The following is a 16,665-nucleotide window of genomic DNA, read 5'->3' as shown; positions in this document are numbered from 1 at the left end:
TCGGCCCCCTTTCAATCTTAGTGAGACCAAGAAGCATTACAGACCAGAAACAAATCTAAGGACGAGAATGCCCTTTCGGAAATCTCAGACACTGATCACCACTTACAGGGGTAAAGAGTGGGTAAAAATTCATTTCCGGGAAGGTAAGAGCTTGTGACTAGGCCGAGAGCTTCAGAGTTCTCATTACGGACTCAGATGATGCCTATACTGAAAGCCTTGAGCAAACTTTACAAAAATATGAGACCACAATCTAAAGAAAGAATGTAATATTTGTCAACTAAACTGTAATTCCACCAGACAGTGAGGACTGTACCAATAAAAAAAACTGGGATGGGGGAGTGGCGGAGGAAGGGTTGGGGAGGCTATCCCATTATTTACAACAGTGCTTGCCTGTGTAGTTGCCGCACTGCTCTGTGAGTAGTATTCTTCCAAGTCCTTCAATATCTGTTAGACCAAAAGCTTTTTAGCACCTTTTCATCCAGGAGCTTGAAAAGTAAGCTTTTCAAGCTTGATCAGTAAGTTGGAGGTAATGCCATACCTCTGTATGATAAAGTGGATCTAGTAAATACTTCCAATTCAGTCCCCTCCATTCAGCAAGTATTTGCTAACTATGTTATGTACTTGTCAGCATACCAAGCACTGCAGATAAAATGGTAGGTAAAAATAGGCTTGACCCCTGCCCTCATGGAGTTTATAGTACAGTTAGAAACAAACAATAATAACAATGTGAAAAAAGGGTATGCAGAAGGGAAAAAGCAGTACAGGATGCTGTGAGAGCCTAGACACTGGGTGATCTGACCTAATTAGAGCAGTCAGGATATGTGCCTCTGGAAGCCATAAAAAGCCAAAGGCCTCCCATGCTCCTCCTTAGTGACCATGTACACAGTTTCTTCCTTATCACGATGACCCTTATAGGAGTTACATTTCAAATCCTGATCTGGTTCAATCACCTCCATCTTTCACATCCACCAGGCAGTCATTGGGCACGCAACTGCAACTAAACTGAATCAGCAGATTACTGGTCAGTGCATCCTCCATCCACATCAATGACCTCTAGAAGTGTCTTATTTATACCATCTTCTCCACCATCTATCATGTTTAACTTCATAAAAGCAAAGCTCAAGGCTCAGACTCAAGATCTGCAATTCTCCTTCCTTTTGCACTTTCTACATACTTCAAGGGAGGAAAGGGAAAACCAAGACAGGACAGTAACTTTAAAATGACCCTTCCCACCACCTTTTTAATTTCTATGTCTCCAAATGTTTCCCATTCCTACTAACCTGAGTGCTGATACGGTGTTGCTTGGAAAGAGATCATTGGTTAAGTTTTAATTAGCTAAGTTGATGTGGCTTTAACAATTTGGTAAATAAAAATGAAGAGCAGAGAATGATTTATAAGAATGAAGTTGGCTCTTTGGTCTTCTTTTAGTAATTCACGATAACATGGAAGTAAAAGCTCTCTGTGTAGCTAGCCAGGCTGAGTACCAGCTTCCAACACTTACAAGATAGTTTCCTGAAACTACATTAGCCACAAATGTTGCCTCAAGCTCTTTCTTGCCTAAATTGCCTCCTGCTTTCTGTCACTTAGCTCTCACTTCATCACCAAGAGAAATGCAGGTACTCTGAGTCAGGCCAAAGTGTATGAAGTCATAAAATGCAAAAGAAAGAAAGAAAAAAGACAGAATAACTTCACTCTGCTCCATTTCTACATTCTACAGAAATCTGATTTTCTTTCCTTTCTTATCCAGGAACAACTTGGTCAGTGTCAGCAAGTACAAAGTTTGAGGTGAGGGCCTTAAATATAAAGGTTACTTGCCTGATACTCCCTTCCATCTTCTATTCTGCTGCTTCTCAGGTTAAATGCTGACTTGGGTCATCTGGCCTGATGACACTCACTCACTCACTTACCCCCACCCCTCATCAGCTCTTGCCTATTTAGCTCTTCTCCAGGGTCAACTGAGTAATCTGAGTTAACTGGCATTTAGCCACCCTCACATCTCAGCCAAAGCTCAGTTACTTTTGGAGAGAAGGGAAAGGTTGAGCTCTTCTTACGTTCACCTAGGACTGTTTCCTAACCCTGGCATAGAGAGGTGTTGTTATAGCAAATTCACCCTTCCCTAAGATCATGTTCTCAAGCTCTCATCAAAGCTACTGAGCTTCTAGGGCAGAGAAGGCCAAAGACTACAGCTTAACTGCTTGCTCATATGCATTCCTGACAAAGCTCTTACTCCTAATGCAGGGTAGCCCTCAGTTATCAGGGACCCCTCTCAGGATGTGGGCCTTAAGGAGGTCCGAAGTGCAAACCCGTGTCAGTGAATCATCTCAGGAACTTGGTGTGGGAGGGAGGACCTTAACACTTAAGCATCAAAGCCTAAGGGGCTTTGGCCTGCTGTCAGTAACTACCATTAGCTACAGAGACAAACTTTCAAAGATGGATGCTTACATAGCTTCTAACAAAGTAACCAGTTTTTTAAAAACTTCTCTTCTAGTCCTAACTCCTGTTCTTAAATTGTCTGAACCTTTGCCTAAATGCATTTTAACATTAGGGACTTCAACCATTTAAGAGGCCATTATAAGATAAACGTTATATGTTTATTTTGATGCTCATATCTAGTTGCTATTTACTCTAGGTACTCACACTGGAATAGCAGAACTTTACAGACCAGATAAACTACTCAATCTCTAAAGACCCTTCCAACTCTAAAAGTCTATGACCTATGAAAGCACAGTACAGGTCTTCCAACTTGACTAGTTTTTGCTCCCATTTAATACAGTAGGATGCCCAGAAAGGTGGAAATGTGATTGAAGTTGCTATAAAACATTAAACAAACACAATCCCATTTACAAATTTACGGCTGGAAAATTTAAAATAATTATAATAATCCTTCAACCCCTTCCTATCTTCCTCCTGCCAGAGCCATCATTTCTAAGACTCTTCTCCTAACCAACGGCAAGGAAACACTGGGGCAAATATATAAGCAGAAGACACTTGGGCAGCCTTCTTCAAGTACCTTTGGAAATCTGATGATTCCAACCAAACAAAAATGAGTATAAATTTCTATAGTAGTTGAGAGACAGGTTATACAGTGTTACAGTAACAAATAACCCCAAACCTCAGTGAGTAAAAAGACTTCTTAAGTCCAGCTCATGCAATAAGTGCAACATAGCTGTTATCCAAACTCCTGAAGGAGCTATACCACCCTCTATCACAGCCACTCAATGTGCCAGAGGGAAAGAAATGAGAATATCTCACTGATATGTAACGTCGTGCATGTTCAGTTATGTCCAACTGTTCACAACTCCATGGACTGTAGCCCACCAGGCTCTTCTGTCTTGAGAATTATCCTGGCAAGAATACTGGAGTGGGTTGCCATGTCCTCCAGGGGATCTTCCTGACCCAGGGATGGAACCCGCATTTCCTGCGCTGGGAGGCAGGATCTTTACCACTGATCCACCTGGGCAGCCCCACTGATTCGTAAACCTTCATCGAAAAAATCATACCCTTCACTTCTACTCATATTTTACTGACCAAAGCAGGTCACATGGTGGCACCAACTTCAATGCAGTAGGGAAATGCAATCCCAAAATGGCCCAGAAGCAGAGAGAACCTAGTTTTTAAGAGCTTTCACTGTTTGTTTCAATTCTTCCATCCATCCACTGCATTTTTATTCAACAAAACCTTGAGTGCTTATCAAATGCCAGGCACTGTCTTAGGCATTAAGGTATAGAAGGGATCAAAATAGTCTAAAAAAAAAGGGAAAAAAAGCCTCATGGAGCATGTACTCCTAGAGCATTGCATTCCACCGCAGTAGATTCCATTGTAGTAGACTTCTCTCTGTCCCATTAGGCTTGCTTTCTCTTTTCTATAGCATTTTCCTTCGTCTTTTGCCATCCATCCCCAATCTCATTTAATCTACCCTCTGATCTTCAAATCCTCTAATCTTCAATTTCTAGGGCACCACTCCCTTCCCCCTTGCTGCAGTTCTATTTTTAAAGGTTTGGGACTAAGTACCTTTACTGATACTTTCTGAGCCTAGTTCCTGATGGTAGGCACCTTAAACACTATTGAAAGAATTAATGTAAATAACATATTCTACTTGGTAGTAGAAAGCTTTGGAGAACACAAGCTCTACCCTCAATTTTTTCAGAATCTGATCACATTCTGACCTACCATGTAGGAACATCAGTGATGACTCTAGATATGGTACTTTCCTTTCCAGGCATTAGCCCAGGAGCCTTACCCTATGGTGAACATATAGGTCTGCCAACACACGAAGAAAGCAATTGATTTCAACCCAGTTGGACTGAAGAAACAGAAAAACGTTAGCTCTGTTATAGCTCCTAGTTTGTTTTGCTGAGGTAGTGGAGAGGGACTGCACCACTGAAGCAGTGCCCTATATAACCAGATGAGCAGGACTCTGTAAAAAGTCCTCCTAGCCTAGCAGGTAGGTACTGTGAAGATAAACAAGATCATTCCACTACTCTCTGATTGTACTGTTCTTTATCCCATGATAGGAGAAATCTAAAAGCACCACACCTTTTCAGACTGGCATCAAATACAACAGCTATCATTTCTGGGCTAACTCTGGTGAGGGTATGAAGGTCCCATTGCGCAAGGCCACATAAAACATGTCTGGACCCCCATCAAATGGAGACAACCACGTGCTTACTTAGAGTGCGCCCAATTTCTTAAAAAGTGATTCAGAATGGCAAATAGTTTTTCTGGAATATCTTTTCTCCTTTGTTTCTCATTTTCTCCAAACCTAAACAAGAAAGCTTGTAAGACAGAAAATAGTATAAGTAGGGACTTCCCTGATGGTTGAGTGGTTAAGAATCCACCTTCCAATGCAGGGGACGCAGGCTTAATCCCTGGTCCCAGAAGATTCCACATGCTATGGAGCAATGAAACCCAGGCATCATAACTATTGAGCGTAAGTTCTAGAGCCTGTGAGCTACAACGAAGACCCTATGTGATGCAACTAAGACCTGATGCAGCCAAATTAAAAAAAAAAAAAAAAAATAGCATAAGTCTCTTATCAGAGTCACATGACAGTTTGATACTGTTGAAAACTTCTCATCTGATGTCACCAACCCCATATTAAAAAAAAAAAGAAACATGAACTAAAGTGATCTGAAGTTTAGTCAAGGATCTGTGGCTAAACTAGCTTTGTAATCAAAGCCTCATATTACTATGTCTCAGTTCCTCATCAGGAAAATGATGTAGCTAAACTACATGATTTCTACAATCTCTTCCAGCTCCAAAATATTTTAAGTTTAGTGAAAGACTCAAGATTTCCACTTCTGATTAAAATGCAGAAAGCTGCAAGACACCATTACTCTCTCCCGATAAACCATGATAAACTAAATAAGCTACAGAACTGTAATTAAGAAATACATCAGAAAGCTAAGGATGCAAAGAACTCTAAGCTCTAGAAAATGTCAAGCCCTTCCTAACACAAGAGAACATGGCTATTCTCATTTCTCATAAAGTTGCAAGAGAACAAGATATTTTTCACTAACAGGACGAAGAAGAAACCAGTCAAATTTATAAACAATGATATTGGCCGCATAAAGATTCAGGTAACAGATTAGAATTCAGAGAAAGCCCAGTTACAAGCCCTACCTGCCAATCCTTCCCTATGGGTCTTCACTAAAAGTACAAGTCTGAAGCCAAGTCAAGAAAGCGGAGAGAAAAACTCATGAAGCATATGGGCATCCATTTTGTCCAAGACAGATGCCCTCTCAAGGTGGAGGTCAAGACAGTAAGTATGAGATAAATCCCTCAAAGGCACTCTTGAGTATAAGGCAAATATTCTTCCTAAGAAAATGGGCAAAAACCTGATGTAAAAACCTGAGGTGGTACTGGAAATCAAAGAAAATATCCAAGTAATCCAAAGAGCCAGCAGCAAGGCTGAAAAGTAGTTCAGAAAGCTGACATGGCAGAGAAGTATGTGATGTGACAATGGGCAAAAACTTCCCCAAACTGATAAAGACATCAACTCACAGACCTGGAAGGTCAATGAACCACAAGCAAGATAAATACAAGGAAACTCATATCTAGGCACATCATAAACTGTTGAAAGTTAGGGAGTGGGAAGGTAAAGAGCAACTCTTAAAAGCAACTATGAAAGAGAAAAAAGTATATACTAGGGAAAAACAATAGGAACAAAGGCTGACAAGCACAAAAGCTAAAGACAACAGAACATCATCTCTCAAGTGTCAAAAGAAACTACCAGTCCAGAAATTGACATCAAGGGAAACATACTTCAAAAAGGATGAAATTAAAACATTCTCAAAGAGAAAAAAGTGAAAAGAATTTGTCTCCAACAGATTCCCATTACACGAAATGCTAAAAGAAGTTTGTTATCATGAAGATGAACCAAATGGAAGACCTGCAGAAAGCATAAATAATTGGAAAAAAACAAAGCCTTAAAAAAAAAAAAAAAAAAACCAATCCACATGTTTAAATGTCTTTAAGAGACTGTTGATTGTTTAAAGCAAAAATAATAATGTATTGGGGTTACAGCATATGTAGAAGTAAAACATAAGAGCAAAGTGTGTTACAAGAGGGTAACCTGAATCATGCAGTCTTAAGGTTTGCAGTGTTAGTGAAGTAGTTTATATTATTCAAAACAGACTGTGAAAATAAACTGTGAAAAATAGACTGAAAAAAATAAAAAGGCTCAGGGGTCATCCTTAAACGCTTTCTCCCTTTTTGGTCATCTGTCGTTGCTGTATGCGTTGTTTTAGTCAAAGTCGTGTTTGACTCCTTTGTGACCCCATGGAGTGTGGCCTGCCAGGCTCCTCTGTCCATGGAGTTTTCCAGGCAAGAATACTGGAGTGGGCTGCCACTTCCTTCGGCAGGGGACCTTCCTGACCGAGGGATCAAATCCACACCTCCTGCATTGGCAGGTGTATTCTTCACCACTTAGCCACCTGGGAAGTTCCTTTTTGGTCGTTTACTTAATAACATCCCATCAAGGGGAGTGAAGGGAAAGAATAAGAAAAAACTAAATAATAATCACCAATTATAAGTAATGATTCATTTTGCTAGGCAGTTTTTGTGTATTTTTACATCAATAATAATACAAACTAGTACATTAGCATTTAAATACCACAGATTCAAATGGCAACGCACTCCAGTACTCTTGCCTGGAAAATCCCATGGACAGAGGAGCCTAGTAGGCTAGAGTCCATGGGGTCACAACGAGTCGGACACGACTAAGCGACTTCACTTCACTTCACTTCACCTCACCACAGATTCACTGACACTTTCAAAGAAGATAAAAATTTACCATGTTACTCAAGACAAAGACACATATTTTATTATTTTTTCCCACATATTTTAACTGAAATAATTTTGAGAGGCTCTACTTTATAACTTAAAAGTAGACAGTTTTTAAGAATTTAAAAACTACCTTATGGAATACAGTTCAAAAAGTTCTAACTTGAGTTGTTTAAAGAACATTATCTGGTACATATCTATCTTACTTTATCAGCTTTTATAAAAGCAATTAATGAAAAAATTTGTATTATAAAGGAAGTCACAGCACTGAACATGAGAATAGATTTTTTTAAAAATATAGAACAGCAAGCATAAGAATGTAGTATGTGTGAAGCATACTATTCTTACACTAAATCCTCCTAACAACACTGCAAAATGGGTCCTGAGATTTTTAGAGAATTTAATGCATTAAAAATCACACACACACTGAGAGCCAGAATTTGAACCTCAGGTTTCAGTCCAAAGCCCATGATCTTCTTTCTAATAGTAATGTAATTTATTGACAAGTACACTACACCTTCCTTCCCAACCCTAGTATGTTTCCTATAGACAGGACATTCTTCCATATAACCAGAATACAATCGTCAAAATCAGAAAATTGATACTGGCACAGTATTACTATCTAATACTCAGATCCCACTTAAGTTTTTGCAACTGCAGCAATAATGTTCAGAGAGCTAAAAAACTCAGTTCAGAATCACGTTACAATGACTACAATGCAGTCTTTAACATACTTTTTCCCTTCAGAAATTTAAGGGAGCCAAACATTTTATAGGTGCACAAAAATTTACTGAGCACTTGGCATGTGTCAAGCACTGTTCTATGGCACAGTGGAGAATAACACAATTAAGGTTCTTCTGCTTCCAAACTGTTTACACTCTAATAAGGAAAGAATAACAAGTAAGTATAACTTCAGGTTTGGCCAAGTGCTCTGATGGAGTGGCTCGGAAATGGCCATCTAAGATGCTGAAACCCGAATAGTAAGACGGAAGCAGCACTCCTGAGAGATGGAAAAAGAGGGTCCCAAACAGAGGAGAAAGCAAATACAATCTAGATCAGGATGTAACTTGGAATTTTGGAGGAAAAGAAGCCAGTGTACTGATGGCGTCCTTAGTAAAGGAAGCAGGGACTGATGTGAACATGAAGCATGATTCTGAATTTTATAACTAAGAAAGCTATTGAAGAATTTTAGGCAGACAACTGGCATGGTTGCACTTCCATGTTTCAAAGATAATTCCAGCTACTGGGAGGGGAATGCACTGAAGAAGATGGTTAAGTGAAATCAGAGACCAGTTAAAAGCTATTTCAGCAGGCCACATGAGATAATGGTGACTGAGACCAGGCTGGTAGAAATGAGGACGAAAAAGAGGACAACCCAAATATTTTGGAGACCAAGAAAACCTGGTGATGGATCAGGTATAGTGGATAAAGGAAAACGTAAGTTTTAAGCATTACTCCTAGGTGCCAATTACTGAGATGGGGGCAACTGGGATAACACTATAAAAGAAGGAGTTCTATTTTGGACACATTAAGTCTCTTCAGGTGAGATATTTAAACCAGAAACATATATTTGATAATTATTCACATGTAGGTAGTATTTTAAAAACTAAATTGAATGAGACCATCTATGGAAAGAACTAAGAGAAGGGGAAGACAGTCCAGGACCAACCTATGTGCTTAGTCGCTCAGTCACGTCCAACTCTTTGCGACCCCACAGACTGTAGCCCACCTGGCTTCTCTGTCCATGGGGTTTCTCCAGACAAGAATACTGGAGTGGTTTGCCATGCCCTCCTCCAGGGGATCTTCCCAACCCAGGAATCGAACTTGGGTTTCCTACACTGCAGGTGGATTCTTTACCAGCTGATCTACCAGGGAAGCCCGGGCCAACCTCTGGGATATGCCATTCTTTAGAGGCAGGAGAGGACAGGGAAGGCTGTAAAAAAGTACGACAAGGTGTGAGGCAGGAGGAAAACAAAAATATGAGTCCCATAAACTAAGAGAAGCAGGTGAATAGGCAGGAAACTGTTAACAACACTGAATGCTGCTATAAGATCCTTAGGATGGATTTGGTAAATGCTATCGCTGGTAACCTTGACTAGAGTACTTTCAGTGGTGAGATGGTGACAGAAGTCTGGAGTTGAAGAACAAAGCAAAGTGGAGCGAGAACACAAAGACAGTTCTTGAAAACATGCTTGAAAATGGACTAGAGAAATGAGGCAATATAAGAGAAATAAGAAATAAGGCAAAATAAGAGAAAAATGTGGAATCAGGAGAGGGTTTGTAAGAGATTTCTACTCTATATCTACACTGCCCAGTACAGAAGCCAATAGCTACACATGGACACCAAGCAAGTAAAATACAATTAGCATGACTAAGGAACTGATAATTTCTGTTTAAATAGTCAAATGTGACTAGTGGCTACTATATAGTATAGCTCTATAGCACATTTGTATATCAGTACAGATACCGGGGTTCAATCCCTAGGTCAAGAAGATCCCCCGGAGAAAGGAATGGCTACCCACTGCAGTATTCTTGCCTAGATAATTCCAAGAACAGAGGAGCCTAGAGAGCTACAGTCCATGGGGTTGCAAAGAGTTGGACTAGCACTTTTACTTTTCACTTTTTCAAAGACAGTCCAATACAAGGGGCAAAATTCATGAGGCAGGCAAGAGACGAGTCCTTAAGAAGTCAAGAGAATGGGACTCCCCTGGTGGTCCAGTGGTTAAGACTTCACTTTCTAATGCAGGGGTGATGGTTCGATCCCTGGTCAGGGAGCTATGATCCCACATACCTCTTGGCCAGAAAACCAAAATGTGAAACAGAAGCAATATTGTAGCAAGTTCAATAAAGACTGTAAAAATGGTTCACATAAAAAAAATCTTACAAAAAAGATCAAGAGAAGGAATTCAGAGCACAGGTGGAGGAATGTACTAAGGATATACATGAATGAAGCAAGGCATGAAGTGATATAATTGGGGGGAACCAACAAGACTTAGAATCAGAATCTTAAACATAAAACTAAATACAGGTTGTAAGAAGCTGAGAACAAGGGAAAGGGAAGGTAATTCAAATTTACCAAGTGTCCATTAAGTGCCAGGCATTTTCTAAGTGGGGGATTCCTTGGTGGCTCAGCAGTAAAAGAATCACCTACAAAGCAAGAGAAGTGGGAGATGTGGGTTTGATCTCTGGGTCAGGAAGCTCCGCTGGAGAAGGAAATGGCAACTCACTCCAGTATTCTTGACCGGAAAATTCCATGAACAGAGGAGAATGGAGGGCTACCAGTCTATGGGTTCACAAAGAATCGGACATGACTGAGTACACACACATATTTTCTAAGTAGAAAACTATTTCTGTTACTCAGAACCACCACCTTTTAAGTCTCATTTTACAAACAAGAGCACTTTGCTCCAAGAGATAAAACAAGTTCACCGAAATCATGCATATAGTCAGTGTCAAGATTTGGACACAGGTCACTCTGACTTACTCTAGGGTTAGAATCTTCCCACTGCATAAGAGGGAAGGTTAAGAACCACTCAATGTTTCTACACCTGGAAATAACACAACAAAAGGCAGATCAATCTGGCAGCTATCGACAAATGCCAAAAAACCTGGAGATACTACACTAGAGGTGAAAACTGTCCCCTCAATGCTATCCATAAGATAATTAAGGAACATTTACTTAACAGGTTATTTATTTTAAATATTTACTTACTTGGCCAAACCAAGTAAGTTGGTCTTGGTTATAGCCTTTGGGATTTTCAGTTGTGGCATGCATACTCTTAGTTGGGATATGTGGGATCTCATCCGTGACTAGGGATTGAACCCAGGCCCCTGCATTGGGAGTGTGGAATCTCAGCCACTAGACCACCAGGGAAGTCCCTAACAGGTTATTTTTAATATTTTTAAATCCAAGTGATTGAGACAAATGGGGAAATAGATATTCTTGCAGCTTAGATTATCTACACTATTGAACACAGGAGTATATCAGAAAATTGGCATTGCTAAATTAATACCTAGGCATTTAGACTAAACTAATACCTAGGCATTTTAGGGATGTAGGTAGTTAGGAACCTACCATCACTCCAATTTGTAAATTAAGAGGAAATTATTATATTAAGCCTAAGTGAAGTGAAGTTGCTCAGTCCTGTCCGACTTTGTTGCAACCTCATGGACTGTTGCCTCCAAGGCTCATCCATCCATGGGATTTTCCAGGCAAGAATACTGGAGTGGGTTGCCATTTCCTTCTCCAGGGGATCTTTCCAACCCAGGTATCGAACCCAGGTCTTCCACATTGCAGGCAGACTCTTGACCGTCTGAGCCATCAGGGAATCCCAAATTAAGCCTAGTCAGTTATTAAATTACAGCTTAAATAATTTTAAACTTAATCTGGGCAAAGATCATCTAAATAGGTGCTGTCCAATACAGTAGCCACTAACTTCAGGCAGCCAAGAATAAATTAATTAGAAATACATATAATTAAAAATTCAGTTCCTTGGGTACACTAGCCACCTGTCAAATGCTCAACTGTCATGTGGCTGGTGATTATCTCATGGACAGCACAGAGTAAAATACTAATACTTCTATCATCACAGAAAGTTCCACTGGACAGTGATTAGATTCTCAATCTTCCTTTTGACGTTTTTTAGGAGAATCAATGGAAAGAGCAACTCAGAAGACCTGAGTTTTCCAAATCAGTCACTAACCAGCAGAGCAACTTATGTATGCATCACTTAGCAGTGTTTCCAGAAATGAACATACGTTTGAATCACTTGAGAATCTAGTTAAACTGTAGCTTCTAAATAAGTCTTGAGATGGGGGTCAGGATTCTGCATTTAACTCCCAAATGATGCTAATACTACTGGTCCAGAAATCACCCTGTACCAAGAGTTTAGATCACTCTGGGCCTCAGTTTCTTGAGCAGTCAAAAAGATAAAATGTCCATGACCCCTCCGTAAAAACTAACATTTTATAGTTTTATGGTTGTACAGAATTAAATGCACATAGATTTCTCACATTCTGAAGAGACAGTCTTTTTCCTGAAATAAATTTTTTTCCCCTATAAAAAAGACATCAAATTTAAATGAAAATCAATGGGGAAATGTTATTTGCTACAATCTCTGTATACCTTTTCAGATATAGATTTAAAAGGTGGACATGTTATGTAAGATAAACCTTTTAAAAAGTATCAAAGGGGATACACTACACTTTCCAAATATTCAGTTCAGAAGAAAAAAAACACTGGTGGACTCTGCCCATGCCACTATTACTTTAAAGGCATCAGTTCCACAAGAAAAGCAACTCCCAAGGGGGGTTAAAAAAAAGTAACTACAATAACATTTTTGTTTTTGTAAAGTCTCAATCAGGATTCTTAGCAATAAAACCAACCAAAATCTCCTTATCTCTAGCAGACTATAGAGTAATGTTAACAGCCCACAAAATAGGCTGAAGGAGCTGACAGTGGGAAGCCAACAATGCTACAAAGAATTTACTATTGAGGCATCTTCTATTTTAACAGGGGCCCTAAAGTAACACAGAATTCAAGTGGGCAATGCAAACACAGAACTGGATAGCAACAGGGAGGCTCATCATCATTTCATAAGTCAATACCTCATAGAAGGGAGACAGACTAACACAACCAGTTTGTTTATAAATTCTGAATTAAGCATGACAGGTAATTACCTACATTCTTAAAACACACACACACACTGGAAATACACGTTCAACCTCTAAAAAGGCTTTGAAAGTCTTTAATACTTTCATACTTGTACTTTTCTATTTCCTTTAGTAGGAAGTATATTTTAAAGTTTGAATTAAACTTTACTAAAGTTCCCCTATATAAATCATGCAATGTTCTTCCAAAATCTCTCCAAAGATTTAATTCACATTAATACACTTTACTGCCCACAAAACCATTCAAATAAATCACTGAGAAGATAAATAGTACATACAAAGAAAAATATGAGAGTGGCGAGTTTTTCTTCTCACTTTTAAAACACATTGTTATTCTCAATCCCTTTTTCTCCTCAATCTTATTTTAGGTCAACCTGCTAAACAATGGCTTTCTACAATCAGTCAAAATATTTTATTACCAAATTTCAATGTAAATCCTAAATTTGGAACTGTACAATCAGCTTATCTAAGAAAAGGACTGATGAAAAAATAGTGCCTGTAACAATATCTATTTTAACTTTTAAATTAATTATATATTATAGTCTATTAAATTAATAAAGATTAGAAAAAAGGAGAAAGCACTATATATATTCCACCAGAGTGAAATGCTCATGTTCAGAGCTGTATCTGATTAAACACCACTGTACTTTTACAACACAAACTAATTTCTAGATAGTATAAAGTTAACTTTTACATTACCAATGAAAACAAAGAGGTTAATTTCTATCTATACCATAAAAGTACTATCTGTAAAAAATCCATAAGAAACCTCTCTCATCAATAGCCAAGGAACTGCTGTGGGATTGGCCAAAAAGTTCGCTCCAGTTTTTCACCTAACATTTTACAGGAAAACCCAAACGTACTTTTTGGCCAACCCATAGGATCAAATATTTCATTGCCCCAACTGACTAGCAATTAATTTTACCTTTCTTTTCAACAAATGTTAACAAATTCCACCTGCAGGATATATGATATCCCTTTAAAATGCAATTTCAGAAGCCATTACTTTTCTAGAGAATCTGTAGCTCCTCTGTGTGAGAGAGAATTATAATGTAGACAGGAGCATTTTAGCCTATCATTAAAAAAAAAAAATACAGTGTATAAAAAAAAAAAGGCCACGTAGCAGTCCGTGGGCAGGATGAGTCATCACCCAACTCAAAACTTGCAGCACTTAGAAGCTTCCTCCTACCAGACCCCATCCCCTTCAGCAATGTGCCCTGAGTCAGCAAACCTTACTATTTTCTCAGTTATGAATTCTCACGATGTTTAAACGAACTTATGCAAAATGCTGTAACACTTTTAGTACTAACATTTGTCATTAGAACATGTACTTTTTCTATCGCAAAATTAACTGATCTTCAAATCAATCTTCTCTGGATTCTTTCTTAGTCACAGAAAATAGCAAACATTTTTAATCCTCTTTTGCAAATAACTGAATTACAAAATATGGTCATAGATAAAGGTTTTTATAAATAATCCTCCATTTCCCAGAGCCCTTTTTCTAACAGTAATTCTTAGGTGATTAAAACACGTCCTGCTCAAATCTGGTATATTTCCTAGACGACTGCAATTCTTCAATTTAGGACACCAATAAGCAATTTTACAAGTTTCACAAGGGAATTCTTACTCAGTGATGTAGCACATATATGTGAAAGGACTCTGCTCTTTGGCACATAGCAAGCCCTTCCTAAACATGTCTGAACAACTACCCATTCAAGAAATGTGAAGTCTCTGCCACCGATTAGCAAGTATATTTCAAACATAAATATCTGACATTCTAAGAAGAAACTCTAGAGGCAATTTCCTTTCAAGGCCCAGTCCTGTTTGATCCCTTCAATCTTCTAATTAGACTACTCTTTCCATTTCAGTTCCCCAACGTTCAAGAGAGAGGATGCGTCCAATCAGAGCTTTAAAAAAATAACAAGGCTAGACGACTCAAACAATCGGAAAAGTACTCTGAAGCTGTTATTGCTCTATTTTGTCCCCTGTTAATTTTTCTTTCCCTTGATAAATCATCTTCTATCTGTAAAAAAAAAAAAAAGTTAATACTCAAACTGACTTTGGAGGGCATTTTTAGCGATGAAGGAAAAGAACACGAATTGTGCTGCAAATGCAGCACACAAATGTCCTCACGTTAGTGGACCTTTCCCAATGAGCGAGCAAAGGTAGAAATAAAAAGGAAAGGAATCGATAAGATCCTGCTTCGGAGCGCTCCCACCTAACACCTGAACCAGTCTTACCTATCAAGGAACAAAAAGCGGCTAAAAAAATCCTTACTTTTCAACGAACCTCACCAAGTCAGAGAAAAATGCACCGAGAAGCGAGGAAGCCCTTTTTCAGTGAACCGACAAAACAAGTTTTCATCTGGGGACTTTCACGGACCACCACCGCTGCGCGTCCCGGACGCAGCTCAGACAAGGCTGTAGCAGACAGAGGGGGCAGAAATTAGGAATTCCGATTTGGAGGAGTTTTTCTGTACCTCCTTAGCGGCCAGATTCAACTCGGGCAGAGGACTTCGGGGCTCCGCGCCGAGTCTAGAGAGCGGCGCGCTACGCAATGTGCCGAGTGCACTGGGAGACTTTGCCCGGCCGGAGTCAGCTGAGGCCGAGTCACCGGAGTGGGATGGGGGAGGAGACGCGGGAGCATTTCGAAAGGCGGCGTGCCAGGAAGGCTAGACTCCGCGCCACCTCACGCTGCTGGGGCGGGCCGCCCCTCCCGGCCGCCGCCCCGCGTCAGTCAGCCGCCGGCCGGGCCGGGTTTCGAACCTGCGGAGCCAGACGTAGGCGACCGGGAGGCAGCCGGCAAGCCGGGCTCGAGGCCGGCGGGCACTGCCGGGCCCGGCACCCCGGCCCGCGAGGGGCGTGCCGGGTGGGAGGGGCGCGCCGGCCGCTCTGCCGGCCCCACGCGGGGACCCCGGCCCGCCGCCGGCGGCCCGCGTGAGGACGCGCCGGCCAGGCCCGAGAGAGCGAGCCGGCGGGCGGGCCGAGGGCGGGCGGGAGACCGAACAAAAGCGCCTTTGTTGAGCGACGGCCGCCGGAGGGTCACACACAATGGAGGAGAGAGCCGGCTCAGCCGCCGGGCCCGCCGCGGCGCCCTCCTGAGCCGCCCCGCCGGCGCGCCCCGCACACGCACACACATATACCCACCGGACTTCTCCGACTCATGGAGGGAGTGCGGGGCCCACGAACAGCCCCCAGTGTCGGCTCAGGTCTCCGGCTGTGCTGGCGGCAGCGGCGTCTCCGAGGCTCTCGCTTTGCCGCAGTCGCCGCCATGTAACCCCGACCCGCGAGAGAGGGCGAGGAAGAGGGGGCGGGGCTCCGGAGCCACGCCCCTGTACGTCACAGGCTCACTCCACGGGTTCCCCCGCCCCCGCCCGGCCCAGCGCGCCGGCACGCGCCGGAATTTCCAACGCCCGTGACTGGGCTCCGCGCGACGCGGGGGCGGCAAGAGAGGCACGCGGGCTTGTCCTCCGCCTCCGGTTGGATGCGCTGGGCTGGGCTAGGGAGCTGGCGAGGAGGTGAACAGACAGCCATTCTTCGCTCTGCTACTTGCCCCAGCGTTAGAGCACATAGTGACCAAACTGTGAGCGTTTACTGCGCACCTACTACGTGCATGGGACTTGGACGACCTAGAGGAACAGGACTTCCCCATCCCCTGGGAATTGGGAAGCTGGACCGAAGATGGATGGGCTAGAAGGCAACAGCCAAGGAA

General features: G+C 41.4%; 1 protein-coding gene across 4 annotated transcripts in view; it reads right to left on the bottom strand.

Moving 5' to 3' along the window:
• The window catches only part of MAPK6 (mitogen-activated protein kinase 6), a 31,936-nt gene extending 15,670 nt beyond the window's left edge, over positions 1 to 16,266 (bottom strand). The window contains exon 1 of one of the 4 annotated variants that reach the window (XM_043919334.1): positions 16,101 to 16,266. The gene's annotated coding sequence lies outside the window, so the exon portion shown is untranslated. Of the gene's footprint in view, positions 1 to 13,879; positions 14,018 to 15,433; positions 15,589 to 16,100 lie in introns of those variants that run through there. The other 3 variants (XM_043919330.1, XM_043919331.1, XM_043919332.1) reach the window with 3 other exon arrangements.
• Positions 16,267 to 16,665: the final 399 nt, after the last annotated feature.

Source organism: Cervus elaphus, chromosome 12 (assembly GCF_910594005.1).
Source record: "Cervus elaphus chromosome 12, mCerEla1.1, whole genome shotgun sequence".
NCBI lineage: Eukaryota > Metazoa > Chordata > Mammalia > Artiodactyla > Cervidae > Cervus > Cervus elaphus.
The sequence above is the reverse complement of the archived record's forward strand: the minus strand, read 5'-3'. Positions and strand labels throughout refer to the sequence as shown.